Raw genomic sequence first — 22,559 nt, 5'->3', positions numbered from 1 at the left:
CTGACTTCCCAGGAATCTCAGAGCTGTCGAATGTTTGATTCCACACTAAAATTCCAAACATCAACATTAAGAGGCTGGTTAATTAACTGATCATTCAGGTTTCTACTTCTCTCAGTATTCTGCTTGGCTCTTAGATAAAAGAAGGCAATGGAAAAAAAATTAAACTAAAACTCTGGCCAAATAATATACAGGGAAGGGAGGTTGAGTATCCAAAATTGAGATTCTCACTTTGAATTCTTTGTGTATTTTGATTATAAATTTAAATAAAATGACAAATATCCCAATCAGACCTTTCCCTTAAATCACCTGAATTTATCTAAGTTTGGTAATTTGTCAGTTTTTCTGGTCACCCTTGGACTTCACTAGTGGGTACACACTGTATTAGATAATTTTTCTTAAAAGAAAGTTCCTTTTTTCTTAAAAGTTAATAGTCATGTCCAGGTCACATAGTGAGTTAATGTTAAAGGTCAGCTTTAGAATCCAGGTTTTCTGTTCCCTAATTCAAAGCTTTTACGTAAGTGTTAAAAATCCAGATGCCATTAAATATCAAGCTCCCTTTGAGCACATAAAACATGATCCCATTAATAAATAATTCAACCTGAATGAAATTTTTCCAAGAAACCTCTATTACCCAAAGCAAGACATGGAAGTCATAAGACAAATGTAATAAAATTTAAAATAAAGGTAAGGGAAATAGTTTGGCTGTTCATTAAAAGATTAAAAATAGAGTTACCATGTGACAATTCTAGACATATACTTAAGAGAGAAGAAAACAAAGAAACATATCCACACAAAATTCTGAACAGATATTCATAGCGGTATTATTCACAACCGCCAAACAAGTCAGTGGAAATAACCCAAATGTTCATCGTTGATGTATGGATACGTAAAATGTGGTATATTCATTCAATTGAATACTACTTAGCTATAAAAAGAAATAAAGTCCTGATACCTGCTACCTCATGGGTGAACATTGAAAACATTATACTAGGAAAGAAGTCAGTCACAAAAGAACAATATTGTGTGACTCCAGTTATATAAGGTGTCAAAAAATAGGCAAATCTATATATTCAGAAAACAATTACTGCTTGCCTGGTGGAGGTTGAAGAGACAAGTTATAGGGAAACGTGTGTGACTGCTAATGGGTATGCATTTATTTTGGGGGTGTTGAAAGTGTTCCAGATTTGATTGTAATAATGCTTGTCCAACGTTAAGATTATACTGAAAGCCATTAAATTGTGCACTTTAAGTAGGTGAGTTGTATGGTATGCAAATTATATATCAGTAAAGCCATTACATATTTGTTTCAAAAAGGTAAGCCTTAAGGGCTTAAGGTCCAATTTATTCATTTATCATTTACTCTTTTTTCATTCACGTATATATTTGCTTCCCCAGATTAACCTTCCATGATCTTACTACCTCTCTACCTCCATCTCCATCTCTAGACTGACATTATCTTCATAGCACCCCTCAATTTTCCTTCAGAGCACAATTCACATTTGTAATCACACTGCAGTCTTCATGACAAAGTCATCACGCCTGTTCTGGTCACGATTTACCTGTACTACATAGTGCAGTGTGCATGGCACATAATCATTGCTTTAATGACTGAAATATGAAATTTTGCACATTAAATAAGAACTTGAAACCTGCTAACACAGCATATAAATATATACATATAATTGTATGAAGATATACATGGAAATAATACAAATGAAGAATAGATAAGGTTGACTTTCAGTTGAAGTTTTGATCCCAAATCTTCATAATTTAAACCATGCTTCAAACCAAAAGAGATCATAGACTGATTTCAGGAAGACCATGATGTTCCTAATATATGCCAACTTTCTTTGTGTCCTATACTTTTTCTAGGAAACTATGTATAGTTGTCATCATATTTTAATGCAGTCCATGAGCCTCTGCATGACCATTACTAGACTTTGATCAAAAAGCCCCCAAATGCTAGTAGTATTCAACATAAGAATTATCCACTTGTTCACTCTCCCCGTCTAATCTGACATCAACTTATGTTGATAATAACACTTATAGATGAACTGAATGTGCCCTCGTGTCTCTATTTCAATTTCTACTGCTTTGGCGCAGGCACTTGTAATTTCCTGCCTGGACCAACGTCATAGCAGCCAAACTACTCTCCCCACCACCAGCAGAGAGGTGCTTATGTTCCTCCTCAGTGAATTAGTCATTCGCAGATGCTTTGCAAACAAACAACCCTGGGGTGAAGATAGAGTGCACATCTGCAATTATTATTGTTTTACTTTCTTCCTTTTCAGTTAGTACACGTAAAAGGAATAATCAGATTCCTCTGAGCAAACTCCGTGATTAATCATATCTATACTCAGGTCTAGAACATTTTAGATGTTGAATTGTTATTTGTTTAACTGAGTGAAGCTGTACCCCTCAAATGCTGAATATGTGCTTTGCAAGTGGAAGAGGTTTAATAATGTTAAACAAACAAATAATATTTCTATATGCTATGCATTCATGTGTATGCATATTCTATGTGTTCATTATTTAGGCTTTCCTCAAAGCTCTCCTAAGGGGTAAAAAGGCAAAAACCTTGAAAACAGCAGGAATTTAGGTCTACAATATGTTGCTTTAAGAAACTGATGTGTCTTAAAACCAAAGCCAATCCCCTTAGCAGAATAAAACTCCCACATACATACAAACAGTGCAGAGTGGATGAATTTTAGCATAGTCCTGGAAGTTGCTACCCCGAAATTGCCATCTTGTTCCAAGGAGATTTCTAGATTATTTTAGTATTTTATGTAAATTTATAATAACTTGAATTCTGAAAGCTGTTTTATCAAGGATTCTTCAATTGTGTAGAATTAGTCCACGGGGCTTATTCCATTTTGCTGTTTCTTGAAAACCTTAATACATATTTAGTTATGACCTAACGGAGACCTTGTTCCACAAAACCACAGAAGCTCAAGTAGCTGCTCTACTGTGATGCCACAAGCAGCATGAAGGGCTTATCTTGTTCTTGCTTCTGGCTTCTTGTTGGGCAATTCTCAGAGGTGTTTAGCTCAGACAGCTGGATTTATTATGTATCTTTTGGGAGACAATACATTTTCAAACAAGGAGGTCCATGCTTGGATTTGAAAAAGTCCAATACATAATTATAACTAAAGTATGGGAATAAAAGGCACTTAACCTCTTTAAAGAGCAAACCAGGGTTAGATGATCAGTGTCCACTCCCCTTACATTATGTGATACACAATAAACCATTGTTCAGCTCCAACTTCCTAAACTACATTTTGCAAAATGAATCCCAAGCCATCCATCATCCCTGGAAATGTGTTCACCGTGTTTAGGTGGCACTCTCCTTCCTGACACCCTGTACTTCCCATTCAGCCATTAACTAGCTATTGGTTTTGGGCAAGTCTTTGAGGTTTGATTACATCATCTGTAAAGAGTCTAATGTCTCAACTTGCATTAAGTCATGGGGGCCAAAGTAGATGTAGTATTGAGGCTGTTTCCAGTTCCAAGGTCTGTTCATCCAGAATTTACTCAGTGCTCTCAGGCTGAGTACAATTAAGCTAATTTTACTAAGATGAAAATAAAATGGGAAAACCAATGGAGGGCACTGGTGATCATTTGGAAACACTGAACATCTTCGAAACTCTTAAAGTTCTAAATCTGTCCCCTTCCTTCCAATTCAGCTGCCATTGCTTTAATTATCCTAATGTTGCTAGGGGAAAAAGTCATTAAACTTCTGATTGATATCTGCCCAAAAGATTAGCTAGATTCTCAGCTTGTCCCTGGTAATCACTTCAATATATTTCACTCACCTGCCATTTCTCACCTTCAGTACATCCCAAGACCTCTAAATAACTCCTAAATTTCTCAGAAATAATTATTCCCTCTTACAGATCATTGCGGGGAACTCCCTCCACTCCCCACCTGCCATGATCATCAACACACATTTTCTGAAAATTCAACCACTTTCACGGTGTTTCCTCAAAGCTTGGAGGAAGAGGGCTTTTTGTCTCATTTCAAGTCTTGTAAACACCACTTGGTTGTGAACCCACCTTGACCTTCCTCCTTTAAAAATATGCTTCTCTATCTTTCTCTTTCTCTTATCTATTTGTTTTATTCCTTGTGTTCTATAAATATGGTCAAATCTCTTATACCTTAAACCTAACCAAAACAAAACAAAAGCCCCCTCCAATTTACCTTCCTTTTTAGCTACTACGCTAGTGCACCCATCCTGTCTTAGTGAGGTCTTGGGAAGAAGAGCCCGCGTGTGCTCGCTCCACTCTCTTATTTTGCCCTCGTGCTCAAGACTGACCACTACAATTTCACCATAGCAGTTTGGGGGAAGGTCACCAGTAGTCTCATTTATCAGTCTAGTAGAAATTACCCGTATTTAACAGACACCACTTGTTTTTGAATTTCTGAATATAGGAGTTTGTTTTACATTTCTTCCTTCTCAGGTTTGTGGGATATTTCCCACCCCTGGTTTTCTTCCTTTATTTCAGCCTTTCGTTCTTAGCCTTGAAGTGTCTTCTCTCCCTCCCTCCGCTACCTGCACAGTAATACCCTTTCCATCCCCAACCAGGACTTTTCCCAGGCCTTTCTCTCTCCTCATTTCAGATATTATGATATTCCTTCCGTAGATGGCTTGAACTATCCCAAATCGACATTACATAGGCATTTCCAAGTCAACATGTTTAAAATCAGATGAGCCCCTTCCCCCAAACATGGACCTATTAAGAGGAAGAATACTTCAAATAAGTTAAGAGAAAAGGTCTTTTGTGTATGCCGTACTTAAAAAGTAGCATAGCCAAATAATTTTGAAAAAAAAATTGTGAGGAATTTACAAATGAAGGGGCTAAAAATGGCTACATTCAGAAATCTGAGTGTACCTAAGCTGACACTGAGGGAAATTGCATCCCTGTCCACCAGTGGAACATTGCTTAAAACTTCTGTTCCCAGAACACTGGATGGATGGATCTTCAGTCTGACTTAAAAAGATGGATATTCCTGGACTCACAAAAATGTGAAGAAAGACATTTTATATAGTATGGAGCAGTGAATTTTCAACCCAGAATCCTGGGGATGATACCATTTTGAGGGACTATATAAAAGAATCATGTAGCTGGGATAGAAGTAAGAGGGAGACGCTAGAAGGTCTAGCTCTAGTTTGGAAAAAATGCTTCAAATATTACGATTATCTATTATCAGTGAAAAACAAATGTATTTATTTAGAGATTTCAAATAACATTAAATGAAGGCTTGGATGTTGATGTTTAGCAAGGTAGGCATGGATTTCAAAGACTTGAATAATATCTATGTTTTCTAACAAGTAGACCCTTAAAAAAAAAAACCTCATTGTTAAACCAATTGCTAAATAAATATGGGATTTTTGAAAACAGTGTTAATCCCAAGAATTTGAGATTAAAAACAGTTTCATATAGAACTGACTTTCATAAACTCATTTGTGAAAACAAAATTCCCCATGCAAAGGATGCTTTCCAGAGGCAAAAATTAGTCAAAGAGAGTTCCAGCCACCCCGAACATGGACCCTGAAGAATCTGTTATAATCCCCAAACTAGGATACTTGTGGTGCTGTCGTGATGTGACGTCATTTCCCAGGAAGCTCTGCAATTGGATCTAATCTTATGCTTTCATACCCTCTGTCCACAGGTTATGACACATTTTAGTTCTGATTACAGGATTATTGTAATTAAAAGTGTTATACTTTTTAGCAGCTCTAATGTGACCTTAATTCAGATAACTTTTTAAAGCAATTATGACAAAAGCATTCCAACAAAATATTCTGGTGAGAAGATAAAGGAGGTTAACGTAGAGGACACAAGCAGTAGGAAAATGTAGGCATATATGGAAGTTATTTATGATGTGCTTTTTAATTGGGTCAAGAATTGATAATGGCTAACAATGTAACTCAGACCCCGTATGTTACAATATTATCCCAAGATGACTCAGAATTAAAATCTTTATGCATCAAAGGACACGATCAAGAAGGTGAAAAGACAACCCATGAAATGAGAGAAAATCTTTGCAAATCACTCATGTGACAAAAGAAAAAAAAAAAAAGAACCAGTATTTGGAGTATATAAATAATTCTTACAACTCAACAATAAAAAGACAAACAACCCAATTTAAAAATGGGCAAAATATTTGAATAGACATTTCTCCAAAGAGGATATACAAATGGCCAATAAGGACATAAAATATGCTCAACATTTTTAGTCATTAGGGAGATTCAAATTGAAGCCACAATGAGATAGCATTTAACATGTGCTAAGATGCCTACATATTTTTTTTATAGGAAAATAGCAAGTGTTGGTGAGGATGTGGAGAAATTGGAACCCTCCCACATTGCTGGTGGGGATGTATAATGGTGCAACTGGTGTGGAAAACAATTTGACAGTTCCCTTGAAGAGTGAAGTGTAAATTTACCATATGACCCCATAATTTCACTCCTTGATCTAAACCCAAGAGAACTAAAAACATATGTACACGCAAAAGCTTGTACACAAATATTCACAGCACTATTATTCATAGTAGCCAAAATGTGGAAACAATCCAAATGTCCATCAAATGCTACATGGATAAACAAAATGTGTTATAGCCACAGGGTGGAATATGATTCACCCATAAAAGGAACAAAGCATTGATACATGCTCCAATATGGATGAATCTTGAAAACATTATGCTAAGGGAAAGAAGCCAGTCACAAAAGGCCACATATGGTATGATTCCATTTATATGAACTGTCCAGAATAGGCAAATCCATAGAGACACAGATGAGATTAGTGACTGCCAAGAGATAATGTGGAGTGGGATATATGTGGTTTCTTTGGGGGATGATGAAAATATTCTGGAATTGGATAGTGATGATGCTTGTACAATATTGTGAATGTACTGAGAATCACTGAATTGTATGCTTTAAAAGGGTTAGACTGGTGAATTTATGTTCTGTGAGCTTTGTATCTATAAGATTTTTTTTAAGTAATTAGAATGTTGTCTTGATTCAGCTTCAGAAGGCACAAATGAGCATACATCTAAATAATCATTTCTTTGTGATTAGTCCTCTGATATTTCTAGTTGGGCCTCTGGTAAAACGATTCATCAAAAGAAGTCATTGTTGATAAAACATAATGTACATAAGTACCCTTTTCTAGACAAGCATTCCATCAGGAAACTAGACACAGTATAGATATTAGAAGTAGAGAAGGAATTGATGCAAGGAGTTTCATGTGTTAAAAATAATTGAGCATTGAAAAGTTGAGTGAAAATACAGGAAAACCAATACTCTCTCTCTAGAATACCACCGATTTCCACTGAATCAGGAAGTTACTCTGGACACCTCGGTTGGGAACTGTGGCAAACTTCTACCAAATGCCCCAGTTGTCTGAAGTACTCAGACCAGTGATGCCTGAGGGCTGCTGCAAAATCTCCTGCTTCCCAAGGGCCCATGCTTCTGCCCAGCCTTGAGCAACTTTCTTTGGCAGAATGTAAATTGCAACTAGAATCTTGGAGGTAAGAGGATCTGGGAGCTGTAGTTGATAACTTTCAGGTCTGGTAAAGAGGGGAAAGCATAGAAAGGAGTAGAGTTCTATTGTAATTGCCAAAAGATATATCTAGTACATTTTCCAAGAGTTAACTGTAGATAAAGTAGTTTAAATCCTCACAAAGATTGTCAGATGTTAACCCCAATGTGCATGGATGTTAATTCTCATAAGAGCTATGGAAGTTAATGTAATTATTTAGGTTTATTTGGGACAGGTTTTTCCTTTCACCAGTTCTCATTCTTTCACAGGAAATTCCACTTTCTCCAAAACAATGGACCACCGAGTCACCTGGCAGGTAGGTCTTTCTAGAAGACAAAAGTTGAAATGAAATCTATATGTCCTTAGTTAATTTCAAGCTTACTATGCAAAGTTTTTGTCTTGTTTTATTTTGTTTTTGTTTGTTTGTCTTGATGATGATTGTTCTCAGTCTAAATTTCTGGGACAACCTAACTAACCTGGATTATGTTGAAACCTGGTATCTGAAAGTAAAACAAATGTGTGTGGGAGAGATAGGGTTTGAATCACTATTCAGAAGTAGTAATTTTTAGCTGAATTCCTTAAGATGAATTTAGGTTTGGGAAGATTGTCAGTTTTGCTAAAGAGTTTATATTTGCATGATTTTCTTGAAGTATATTTTACATGAAGTCAATTTACAATATATGAAATTAAAAACTAACAAAATCATCTCTTTGCAACAGATATTGGAAGGCAGGATCATTTCATTTGTAGATTTTAGACAAAATGGGGCATGATCTTTTTAAGTTACAAACTGTAAAGCTAGTATAATTTCTGCATGGGTACTTTTGACATTATAACCTAATTATATTTATACTAGACCCCTTATGTTTGGAACAGAATGTTTCCAGATTAATTTTGGACAAATTTTTGAAAGAAGAGTAGGTTGCAGTTTACTTAGACCATAAATAATAGAATCAAGAGAACGTAATCTGCTTTGAACTACAGATCTCTAAATCAGCATGAGTGCTAGCTAATACTTAGAATTTTACTGAAGTCTCTTTGAAGAATCTAGGATAATATTTTGGCCTTTTTCCTCTGCAGAATGACCTCATCATTGGCTCGTGAAGTAGGTGAAATAATGCTAATAATTTATGGAAGCTATTTTAATACAAATTTATTTGAGTTGGAAAACATTGCAGGTAGGTATATTTCTTGTCTCTAAACATGTAAGAGAAACCTTGTGACATAGCAGTAGTAGTAATGATGTAATATTTGCTTTTATTTTATACCCTCTTGATTTCCAACCTCAGACTAAAATTTTCAAAAGCAAAAAGTAAAAGAACAATTTTTTAAAAGGTAAAATGAGAGAGATACCTCAGAATGGATTATAAATTAATTAGGACACTTCAATAGTAATTATTCACCTCTAAAATAAAATAAAAATTTGAAAACATTAGTGTCAAATTTCAAAACAGAGAGAGCTATTTATTTCTATAACTGAAGAATTTCAGATGACTATCATAGGGGCTAAGATCTTAAATATTTGTTCATTGCATTGTTACGGAAATGACAGGCCAGTCAAGAAACAAGCACTACTTGGAGTACTCAGATGTATTACGCCGGCGGGCTCAGAGGGGCTTCTGCTCCGAAGGTCTGAGCACCTCCAAGATGTGCACATGAGGTTTTATAGGGTAAAGTACAAGCTTGGGGTATTCGGCCAATAGGCATGGAACAGCTTTAGCAGCATTATCATCACAAAAGTGGAGGTGGGGAGGCAGCAAACCAACATTCCAAAGCCAGATATGTATCTTTGAAAATCCAGCTGGCTAGCAAAAAAACATAAACAGCAAACCAACACTGATTAACTTAGATTTACAAGTTGGTCCAGCAGAACTCAGATCAGTATTCCAATACTTAGATTTGTGAGTTATCTTGTTAGCCCAGCCCAGCCTCTCCTTCACATTCCTAGACCTGTGAGTTATCTTGTTAGACCAGCCCAGCTTTCCCTTCACAGTATCCCAGCACTAGGCTGGAATGCTCAATTTAAAAATGTGTTGAATGATTGTAAGACATAAATATTGTTAATAGGTTACAGTGTCAATGAAGATTTATCACTCAAGATCAAAACAATGTTTCTTATTAAGTATAGTAGATTAGCACACGTTGGCCTTGCAGCAAACGATAATCTAGCGTACTTTTACTTTACATTGAACATAACATTTCTTTCTAAAACAAAGACTCTGTCTTAATAAAGATTATGGGTTATTACCTCTTTGGATAATATGCAATATTTTCTCCTCCACCACATTTCTTATTATTTCTGTATGTAGTCTTTATTATGGGGAAAAACAGGTTTGATACACAAGCAAACAAGAAACATTTAATAAATGTGAAACAGAAGGGAAAATTCTGTATCCTTTTGCAGTATGAATGAGTCACTAAGGTCCATCCTTACTACCAATTCCTTTCAAAGTTCTTGCTCAATAGCTGAGTGATTAGCTCCTTGAGGCCTCTGTGAGCCTCTCCCCTGCTAGTGAGGAATCTGGTCCAGGAAAATTCCTATCTTCTGTCAACCCCTACTGTTAGAAGAGTATCATTTTTAAAGCAAAAGACCTTAGAATTCAATCAAAAGCATCCATGAGAATTTAGAAACTATCATTAAATTTGACTACCTAGCTAGCACACAAACAAAAATAATTTGACAGATGAGAATAGACAATGGATTTGTTAAATATCAGCCTGTCTTTTAAAAGATGACTTGAAAATAATGTTTTGTCAGGTTTTAGAGTTAAATAAAATAAAACTGTTTTTTTAACTTGGATTTTTCATTGATGTCCCTAGACTTTAACTAGCCTCACTCATGAACGAGGCTCAAAATTGAGAAGAGCATGACCCTTTATCCAGAAACGAATAGAGAGAAAATCAAGAGAGCCTGAGAGTCACAGAAATGGTGGGGAGAGGTTTTTTCCTAAGAAAAAGCGAATTCAACAATGTCTGTGGCTGCTGAGATGCCAAAGAATGAAAGAACTGAAAAACGCCCTTTTGATTTGGTGACATGGGGATTGCTGATGACCAAGGTAAAGTGAATTTTCAGTGTGGCTGAGGATTAAGGGAAGCCAATGACTGACTTAAAGAGTAAGGGAGGGAGAAATGAACAAGTGGAGAAAGCAAAGATCAAAACAGTTTGTGAATGTCTATCAATGAAAAGAAGACAAATGGGAAAGTAATTATGGCCCCAATTTCCTTTGACTCTTCTCCACTGAGGGCTGGGGTCTATGTCCCACCCCTAGAATTCTTTACTCTGTCAGTGTTTGACAATAGTACATGCTGTGCCAGTTTCCAGAACTGGGTCTTAAGAAAATGGCAGCTTCTACTTCTTGTTTCTTGGAAAAATAGGCACCATTCTGTGGAAAAAACCCAAAGTCATACTGCAGAGAGATGGAAATGGAAAAGAACCAACCGAGAGCACCAAGCTTTCAGCCATTCAGGGAGCCATCTTGGAAGTGCATCTTCCAGCTTTGGTTGCGCTGCTCCAATTGATACGATGAGAGGTGATCTGCCCTCACCCAGCCCTGCCCAAACTGTAGACCTGTGAACAAGAGAAAAGATTATTGTTTGAGCCATTAAGTTTTGAGATGGTTTGAGCACTGATGCAGATGTTTGCGCTGGAAGTGATATGCTGCTGTTACAAAAACCTAAACATCATTGACTTTAGAATTGGACAGTTATCAGAAGCTGGAAGGACATTGAGAAGTCTGCTTGTGGAAGCCTGGAAAATTCAAGCAGAGTGTTATTTAAAGCCTCCAGGGATGAGGAGAATGTTAGTCTAAAGGGCTTCATAATGCTGTTGGTGAGGGCTGAAAATAAGAAAAATACCATTGAAAGCTGGTAGAAAAGGGACTCCTTATATATGGAAGAAATTTGGTAATACTGTCACCTGCAGAAATGTGGAAATAGGAACCCACTTACTGAATTCAATTACATCTCTAGCTAAGGAGATTTTCCAGGCAAAATGTTGGAGGTCCTGCTGACTTCCTCTAGCTATTTATTATCAAATTAAAGAGGAGAAGGATGAGCTAAAAAGGGAACTATTGAGTTTTTGAGCAAAATTTAGAGGAAATATAAATTATTCAGGATCTGTGAGGCTCAAAAATAAAAGTGTCTTACTCCCAGGCTCACTAGATGACAAAATATTCTCAAATTAAAATATGGCTTACACAAAAAGGTCAAATCCGCGGTGGGCCTTTAAGCCCCTTCATTAAGACATGATGAAAATTTAAGACAATGTCTCACAGAGCCTTTCAAAAGAACAAAAGACTTTCTAAAAATGTTAAAGGCATGCCTCATAGACCCTCCCTGTTAACTAATAGGGCTTCTAAGAAAATTAAGGGTATGGCCCCTCAGTGGTCCACCATGGAGCAGGGTTTATCTCTGATAAATTTTTGGTTGTAGCTTTTCTTCTGGTGGTGTGAACCCCAATAAGGTTTATAGAAAATCTGCACAGGTTTAAGGATCATGGTTCTGGAAGACATACTACAAGCTTGAACTAAAAGAAACAGAGACATTACAAAATGAAAAGAAGCGTTTAGACCCTCAACCTATGCCTTCTAATGGGCAAGAAGCAGCTGAGGAGGAAACTCAGTGGCAAAATCTGTTTACTTTGTAAAAGGAAGAATGATTCAGTGGTCAGGACCAAAAGCTCAGAGGGTAGAGCTAAGTGCAACAGAGAATCGTTCACAGGACTAGGAGCAAGACTGGACTCTAATCAAAGAACTTAAAGAATCATTATGGACCAGTCAAAGTTGCATCCATTTTCACCTATTTTGAATGCATTCTCATTTTTAATGGGCATATCTACTGTGACTATCCTATGCCCACTCCAGCACTGCACACTGATTGTATGGGCGGTAGGGGAAAATCACCTGTTTCTTTAGTTCACAGGTTTTCAATTCAGGAGGAGCTGTGCCCCCAAAGCTTATTTATACCTGGACCTGACATCCATGACCTGATCCTGAAACTCTGACTTGAGCCTGATCCCTTAATGAAATGAGATGTTTTGGTGAGAAGGGGTGCTGGGACGATGTGAGTGCATTTTGCACCTGGGTTGAATACAAATTAATTTGTGGCCATGGATGGACTATAGAAGTTTTAAATAATGGTTCCAACATATTTTGACATATAGAGGTAGAGTCTATTGTATCTTTTGCCTTCATCTGGGTTATTACTGTTTGATCAATATATGATGACACTGTCTCAGCTTCTGGGCTTAGCCCTTAAGAAACTAGCAGCTTCGCTCCCCTAAAACTCGATCTTGGAACCCTGCACCATGTTGAGAGGAAACTCAGACAGCAGGTGGAGAAGCCCAAGAGGAAAACGCTGAAGCCCCAGGCCCACAGAAGCCAGAAAACTTGAAAGTCAATGCACACTTCTTCTCCCTTACCACACACAACCAGCCACATATCATTAGTGTACTTTCATAAAAATTACTAATTTTATCACACACATAAGAATAAATGTAATACACATGTACCATAAAGAATATGTGTAAGTACCCACACCCCACTTCAGAAAAAGATCAGAAGCGTAGAGTGCCCTGTTTGCTCCCCACAATACACTCTTACTCCCTCACTCCAAAGGTCACTAAGAATCCTGAAGTATGTGTTAGATAATTACCTTCTTTTCACCCGAGTTTTGATTTTCTTTTATATATCCCTCTAGAATATATATTTATTATTCTCTGATTTCTCTTTATATAAGTATAATAGTATATTATTCATCCTCTGTAACATATTTTGTTCAAAGTATTCGAGATCTCTCAATGTTACTCTGTGCAGCTGTATTTTATTTGCATTACCGTTTTGTAATAGAAATTTTTTTAGACTCTGTTAACATTTGTTGATAGCCTTTAGTTCTGGACTTGGGTCCCTACGAGAACAGATTGGTGGTTGCCAGAGACAGGGAGTGGGGATGTGAGAATTGGGTGACAGTGGTCAAAAGGTCCAAATTTCCAATTATAAGATAAATAAGTTTGAGGGATGTAATGTACAGTATGATGACTACATTTTTACAATACTGTATTGTATTATAAGTTGATAAGAGAATAGATCTTGAAAATTCTTGTCACAAGGAAAAATTGTAATTATGTGAGGTGATGAATGTTAAGTAAAAGTACTCTGGTAATCATTTAACAATATATACATACATCAGGTCATTATTTTGTATACCTTAAACTTACATGACATTATATGCCAGTTATATCTCAATAAAACTTGAAAAAAGAGAAAAAAGGAAAAAAATCTCCTGCTAGTGTTTAGATTTTTGAGTTTCTTTTTGTATTATTGTCATTGTTTGTTTTACATTTTAAGATAAGTGATTATGGTTTTCATTTTATTTTTAGTAAATAATATTAATATTACATATGTATGCATATTAATTTGTTTAGCATATGTAAATTATATCTTTAACTCTTCTCATTGTTTCATATGTGCCTCCTTTAAAAAGATTACAGATGAATTTTTTATAAATTTAATATTCCCTGGATTATAATTGATTTATTTCTGTATAGTTATTGAAAATATTAATATATTTATCATCATTTCTTCAAAAAATAGTTCATATGATGTTACACTACATAACTATGTCAAAATTTGTTTATTCTATTATTTATGGATTTTTGAGTTATTTCCTGTTTTTACAATTGCAAAATATTATCATGTTCTTATACATGTTTTCTTGTTGATATGTGCCTGTGGGAGTACAAACACCAGGTGATAGGATTTGTGCATGTTTAATTTTACAGAGTAATTCTCATCTCTTTGCAAAATGGTATCAAATTATGCTTTCATTTAATAGTATATTAGAGTCTTTGTTTCTCCTCCTCACTAATGTATGTAATGTCAGGCTTTTTAACTTTTGATAATCCAAAAGAGTGAAATAACATTTTAAGAAATATTTTGTGGATTTAATGTACATTTCTTTATAACTAAGGAGCCTGGGCAGCTTCTGGACCATGGTGGGCTCTCCTTAAGGGAAATGGCTTCTCACATCTTCATTTCTTTTTCTATTTGCTTATTGGTCTTTTTTTAATTCATGGGAATTCTTTATATATTTTTGCTAATTTGTTTTTAGTTATATATGTTTTTCTATTTTCTCTCTGTTGTTGTCTTGTACTTTTATGCACGTATATTGTCTTATAATGATCTAAAATACTTACATTAATGTATTTGGATATAGTGTTCTTTTTATGTTTTAATACCTTTCATATCAGCTTATGAAATCTTACACCACTCTAAAAGTACAAATAAATTCTTCTCTATCTTCTTTTAAAACTTTTACAGATTAACTTTCTATATAACAGCATTAATTCTTTTGGAATTTATTTTTGTATAGCATGATATAGGAATCAAAATTCACATTTTCCAATGGGCATAATCAATGTTCCATCACCATTTACTTAGTACTCCAAACTTTCTACATAGATACTCAATTCATCCCTTCACTCAAAAATATTTATGCCAATTTATCACAAATCAAATTTTCACAGATGCATGAATATGGTCCTGGATTTTCAATTTTGTTCCATTGTTCAGTTGACTGTGCACTAATATTAAATTGCCTTAATTAATAAAACTTTATGATATCTTGCTATTTCATAGGAAAAGCCTCATCCCCTCCTTTATCTTGTTCAGAAATGCTTGGTTATTATTGGCCCATTGTTCATCCATTCATTTTGGAAATATACAGAATATGTAAAATAATCTTATTGAAATTTTTATTGAAAGTTTAATTAATACATAGAAAATTTTGGTAGAATTTATATATTCCTATGTATATAAGTGCCATATCTCTTCATCTGTTTAGATAATCTCTCTCATCTTTTAATAATGCGTTATAATATTCTCTACAAAGAGCTTGCCCTTTTGTATATGAAAGTATTGTATGTATTGATTGATAATGTAAATATTAACTTTCTAATGTTAAAATTTCAACTGCAGAATAACATAAATACATAAAAGTTCACATTCATATGTGTAGAACTCAATGAATTACAACATTGCTAAAACATCCATGTAACTAACAAACAGATACGAAAGTTGAACATTATCAGAGCCCCAGAAAACTCCTGCAGGATGCTTCTGGTTCAACACTTTCCTTCCCTAGCAAGTTCCACTAGCCTGTCTAATTCATACATTTATTTGTTTTTTAACATTATTTCAATAAAATAATACAATATATAGTGGCTTTTTTTAGCTCAGCATTTTATTTGTGAGATCCACCCCTGTATAATGTAGTATTGGTTTATTCATCTTCTTTGCCATGTAATATTATATTCTGGTAATGTTCCACAGTTTAATTTTCTATTCTATTGTTGATGTGTAGTTTTGAGTTTTGGGCTATTGGTATCAGCATGGTTATGACCAGTTTTGTATACCTTTTGGTGCACATATGTTTACATTTCTAACTGGTATATACTTGTTAGACCTAGAATTTTATTTTACCCTATTTAAAAGCTAGTAACTAGTCTATGACTGTTTAATGGATGCTGGCAGAAAACACAAGACTCCTGGGTCAGAGACAAATAATTTATTTCTCATGGCACAGCAAGCAGCATGAGTATTAATATATTTGTGTCACTTTCCCTTTCTCTCCCATAACACCTCCCCAAATTTCATGGGAATGAAGAAGACGCAGATGCATGCCAGTGCACATGAGTACAACGTTAAAGAGAACTGGTAGCAGCAAGTATCTTTTTCTTTATCTAAATTAGAGAGCAAGCTTTCAAAATCTTATCATTAAATACAATGCTTACTCTATATCATTACTGTTTCTATTATTGTTACTGTTATGATTGAACTATGTTTTAAACATAATATAGATAAGTTTTAATAAATGTATACAGACCCCAGTAAGTCCCTGTGGTAGAGAACAATTCTCAGACAGACCCCAAGTTTTCCAGTCTCTAAGACACACGCCCTCTATAATCCCCTCCCCCTGAGAGAGGGCAAGACCTGTGAATATGATAGGATAGCATTCCCTTGATTACACTATGTTCTACAGCAAAGGAGATTTTGCAGACTTAATTAATGTGCCTTAATGGTTTACTTCCATCACAAGGGAGGTTACCCTGGGAAGGATTAACCTAGTCAAATAGCTGTAAAAGAAAGAAGCAGCAACTGCAGACACTCTTGTTCTGGTCCATAAGTTGAGCACACTGTGAACTGCCTATGGGAGGGGGCCACAAGGCTAGAACCTGAGACTGACCTTCGGGTATTAATGATGACTCCTGGATGAAAGTCAGTGAGACACAGGAACTCTAGTTCTACAGGTGCGAGGAACTGAGCTCTTCCAACATCCCAGGAACTTAGAAAGGGGCTCAGGACCTCAGATAAGATCTCAGCTCCAGCAGACATCCTGACCCAGAGCAGAGGATCCAATTATGTGATGTCCAGACCTCTGACCTACAGAAACTGCGAGATAACAAACGGATGTTAAGTCACTAAGTGTATGGTAACTTGTTACGCAGTGATAAAAAAATATTACATTCCCACCTGCTTTTTTCCAGTTAATTTTCATACACTAGAGGGTGTTCTGGTTCAATCACTATAACTTAGTTTTGCCTTTCCTAGAATTTGACAAAAATTGTAACATATATATAAATTAAATAAATAAAATATTTTGTATCTGGCATTTTGCTTTATGTTTTTCTGTATATCAGTAGTTTGTTCTCTTTATTGCTAAGTATATTATTATGTGAATATACTGCAATTTGATTATTTATTTACCTGATTTTGATGTTAGGGTTGTTTTCAGCTTGGAGATAATATGAATAAAGTGGTTATTTTGAACATTCTTGCCCACAATATTTTGGGGACGTATGTTTCATTTCTTTGGAGTAAGTACCTAGAATATAATTGTTGAGTCATAGGGCAGGTGGATGTGTATAAGATGTTGCCAAATTGTTTTCCAAAGGATTATATTATTTTTCACTCCCACCAGCAACGTGTGATCATGCCAATCTCTCTATATCTTGCCAACACTTATTATTGCCAGTCTTTTTAATAGACTCTGGAGTAATGCTGCCAGAATTTGAATCCTGGCATTGACACTTTGTGTATGACCTTGAACGAGCTATTTTCTGTCCCTCGGTCTTCTTATTTGTAAATTGAGAGAAATATTAGTACCTGACCCATAGGGTTGTTTTAATGACTGAGTTTATGTATGGAACATCCTAAAAAATGTGCTTGACATCTAATATCATATAAATTTAAATTGTTATTTATAATTTTGCATTCGTATGCATGATAAAAATTGCTCTATAATTTTCCTTTCTTGTACTCATCTTTTAAGAACTTTGTTGACTTACAGGGAAATATATACAAGATCTTATGGTAGCTCACAGAGAAAAAAATGTGACAATGAATATATATATATTCATGTATAACTGAAAAATTGTGCTCTACACTGGAATTTGACACATTGTAAAATGATTATAAATCAATAAAAAATGTTAAAAAAAAAAAGAAAGTTGCTGGCTTAATATATTAGCACTAGTGTATGTTCTTAGTTTTTCTATTCTCTGGTAAATTTTATAGAATATTAGAGCTATCTAAACCTTAAATATTTGGTAAAATTAAGTCATAAAGCTGTGTGAGACTGGTGTTTTCTTTGGGGAAGATTTTTAACTCCTGATTCTATTTCTTTAATTATTGTGTGAAAATTCTAATTTTTGTTTCTTTTGGTGTAAGATTGGTAAATTATTTTCTCCCATAAATTTATCAATTTTATTTATTCATATGCATTGGCTAGTTTTTCCAAGGGTCCTTTAAATTTTTGTTGCATCTGTAAGTATGAACTCAATTATTTTCTAATATTATTTGTGTTTCCTTTTTTAAAAATAATTAGTTTTGCCATCATTTTGTCTGTTGTTATGTTTTCAAAGACTCAGCTCTTAACTTTGCTGATCTGCCACATTGGGTATTTATTTTCCTTGTCATTTATTTATACTTTTATCGCTTGCTTTTTTTCTATTCTTGACAGGGTCATTATTCTCTTAACTTCATAATTTGGATGATTTATTCTTTAATTCTCAGCCTTTCTTTTAAAAATGTCAACACTTAAGTCTAAGTTCACATTCCCTCTATGCACACTACTAGCTGCATACCAAAAGTTTTGATACGAATTGTTTTCATTAAAACTTAGTTCCAAATATTTACCAACTTTCATTATTATTTATTCCTTAATATGTACTATAGCCACATGTGTTTTTCTAAACTCCAATATAGGCATCTTTTCTGGTCATCTTTGTGTTATTGAATGTTATCATATAATTTTTTGAGAAAATAGTATTACTTATCTCTTTACTCTGATAATATGGTGAATTTCATTGTTGGTTGTCACATTCTGGTATATTTATTGAGACTGATTTACTACCTAGGTTATGGCCAAGTTTCCTAAATATAACATATGTGTTTGGGGAAAAAAGTGCATTATTTATTTGCTGAGTACCATATTTTATATGTTCATTGGTTGAGTTTGCTAGTCAAACTCTTCAAAGTCATGTTCTTACTTATTGTTCTTGTCTGTTTGATCTATCAGTTATGGAACATTAACTCTTTTATTCACCTGTGATCAATTATAATTTGGATTTGGTGATAAAACAATTATTATGGATGTTGATATCCTTGTCAAATTCAGCTTCTTATTTGGGAATTTTTGGTATATTTTGAGACTACATCACTAGTTTCACACAATTATATCTCTCTGGCATTGAACCCATCATCAATATATATATTCTTTTTGTCATTGGTAAAATTTTTATATTTGTTTCTTTTTTCTGTTATTTATATAACTACATCATGTTTTTTGGTTAGTATTTGTCTCTTGTAACTTCTTTATATTTTGTCTTCAACAATTGTATATTTTTATATTTTAAGAGCACTTAACTCAGCTGAAACAACATCTAATCTGACAATCTTCATCCTTAAAAATGAAGAGCTTAGTCCATTTGTGTTACTGCTATCACATTTTTAATTTAAGTTTAGTTCTACCCTTTTATTTTGTGCTCTTCATTTTGTCTTTCCATAACTGAGGAAGATTCTCTCTGAATTGTATCATTTTCCTATTCTTTCTATTGTCTCTTTGTAGACAATGAATACATCTTTTTTTAATTTTATTTTTTAACTGAAGTATAGTTGATTTATAATACTGTGTTAGTTTCCATTTTGTCTTTCCTTTTGTTAATGTCATGCATTATATTGATTGATTTGTGCATATTGAACCCTCTTTGGGACCCTGGAATGAATCTAACTTTGTCATGTTGTGTGGTCCTTTTTATGTGTTGTTGGATTCAGTTTGCTGTTATTTTGTTGAGGATTTCTGCATCTATATTCATCAAAGATGTTGGCCTATAATTTTCTTTTTTGGTGTAAGACAATGAATACATATTTTTATGCTACCTTTTAAATAATTTCTTTTAACTTCTCATCCAACTCTTTAATTCCCTCTGTAACTGAGCTGAATATGTAACTTAACTTACCTATTAAGTTTAAAATTGTGATTTTTTTTTATGCATAGGAGCTCTTTCTGATTACTGTTTTTCAAATTTCCTTGGTAAGTTTCATATGCTGTTTTTCTTTGTTCATATACTTAATCTTCTCTTTTATTCATTCAAATCTATTAATGATATTTCATTTTTACTCTGTCTTACAGTTTAAATATCATGGATTTGATGTTGCCTCCTGTTGCTTTTGCTGACCCTTATATGGAGTCATGTTTCTTTTTTTTTATGGATTTTAACTCTAAACTTTTGTTCCTTGGAATATTTTGTATATAGAATTCTTTGAGGTCTGGTCTGAGGTGCACTCTCTAGAGGGGAATTGACTGCGACTAATCTGGATTCACTTTACATGAGTTGATGTGAATTTGTGCTACATCCTTACATGATGGGAGAATTGTGATGGGAGAATTGTGTTGGGACATGTCAAGGGAGAATTTTTCATATTCTTCCAGTAACATGATCAAGAGAGGCAAGATCCCTTCCTAGGAGCTTCTGCTGAACAACCTGACACTGTCCATATAAACTTTGGGGCCCAGCTTTCTGTAGGAGAGCTATATTAGACTCCATATTTGTGTCTGGCTGTAGGCTGTATGTTGAGTCTTCACACATGCTGTAGCCATCAAATCTAAAACTCAAGGTCACTAGGGTTTGGCAGATATCATCAGAGTGGCTTAGGCACTGGCTTACCTCCCAGAGTTCCAGCTTTCACTTCATTTTTTGGCCTCTGCTGATTCTAACCCTTTTTTTTTTTTTTTTGCCACCTCAGTTCTATACTAAAATTTGATCTTAAGTTGTTTTTTTTTTTTTTAATTTTGCTCATCTTCTGCAGTATGGTTTTTCAGAGTATCCAGTCTACCATTTTGGTAGAAATAGAAAACAGTTATATTTTTTAATATTTATGGAATCTTTCTCTTTTCTCTGTTCCACCTTCAGCACCCTAAGTTTCGTTCTCAACTGGGTTCTCACCTGGATCCTAGTTTCACTCTCCTCCACACTGGGGCTGCTTTTGGGCTGCTTTTGAGCTTGACATATAATCCATATTCCTTGGAGGAAACAGAGAAGGAATGGACCTTAAGATATGACTAAAACTGAAGAGTGTGCTAAAAGAATGTAGAGTCAATGAATAAATGGATTAATCAATAGTGTATCTCACAGGATATAAGGTCCCAAAGTTATTTCATTGTTCTTTTTAGTCTAAAAGCATAAATTTCTACTTTGCATCTGATTAAATAGAGTTCCCAAGTTCATTACTTGTATTTCAAAGAACATCAAATTATTTGCTTAAGCTAAAAAGATCTTTGACAGCAAGTTTCAAGTACTTAAGAATGCATAGGGCTTCTCTTCCATGAATAGTATGTACAGAGAGATGGATATATGCCACATTATGGAAGTCTCTCTGAATGATAATTCTACTGCAGATGGATAATGATATACTGTCTCTCCTTGCCATTATTGAGCATTAGATTGTTATTAACACTTTGTTTCATTTTCTATTACCTACAAAGTAGAGATGGAGAGAGAAGTAGGTTCTTTTCACAATGAATTTTCAAAGCTTATTTTTATCAGTGTCTAACATACTGTGATTTTAAAAGCATGTGATCAGTTCCTTCACTCAATTAATTTAATAGTAATTTTAAAACATACAATCTTTAATAATAAGTAGGAGTTCAAGGAAATAATGAATCAGATAATGTACTACTTTATTTTTCATTCTCCTGTACAATATGCAAGACACAGTCTCACACAGACACACATCTTTATCAGTAATCCAATTGAAAGACTTCTTGGCACTTTAAGTTCTTGGACAGAAGGGGGAAGTTTTGTTGATAATATATCAATACATCTAATATATTGGCAAAATTTCATTTAGCAAAAATCTTTAGATAGTGAAGAGCAAATTTCATGAAGAATATTACTGTGGTTATAAACAGATTAAGAAACACAGCTGTTAAAGTAATAGTGATGATGTAGATGTTTCAGAGAAACAATATGCAATCAATACTTCCTTGCCAAGGGCCTGGAATGGATAGCACACACGTAGCTACGTAGGCACTAAACTTAGGATGAAAACTATTTTCGAGATATGGAGTCTGCTAAGATTAGATGTCTGACTTCATAAAACCTGCCTCTGTAGTTCGTTGCCTTCGTATCTTTGCCTCTACTCTCCTATAATTAGTGCTCAGTTAAAACTGGGCCACTCTGACTCAAAACGCTGGGGTTTTGCTGACTTCATTGTCTTCCTAATAATTGTTGCCTGTGTCACAATCATCAGATGCAGCAGAAATCTTACAGGGCTGTCTCCTTCTCACCCAGCACTGTCTGACAGACAACATGCAAGCCACATATGTAATTGAAAATTTTTTAGGAGCGTATTTTTTAAAAAGGAGAAGAAACAGAGGAAACAAATTTTAATAATGTATTTGATTTAATCCAATATCCAAAATATTAGCATTTAAAATATAACCAATGTTTAAATTATTAAT

Source organism: Camelus bactrianus, chromosome 2 (genome assembly GCF_048773025.1).
Source record: "Camelus bactrianus isolate YW-2024 breed Bactrian camel chromosome 2, ASM4877302v1, whole genome shotgun sequence".
Classification (NCBI taxonomy): Eukaryota; Metazoa; Chordata; class Mammalia; order Artiodactyla; family Camelidae; genus Camelus; species Camelus bactrianus.
Note: the sequence above shows the minus strand (reverse complement) of the source record.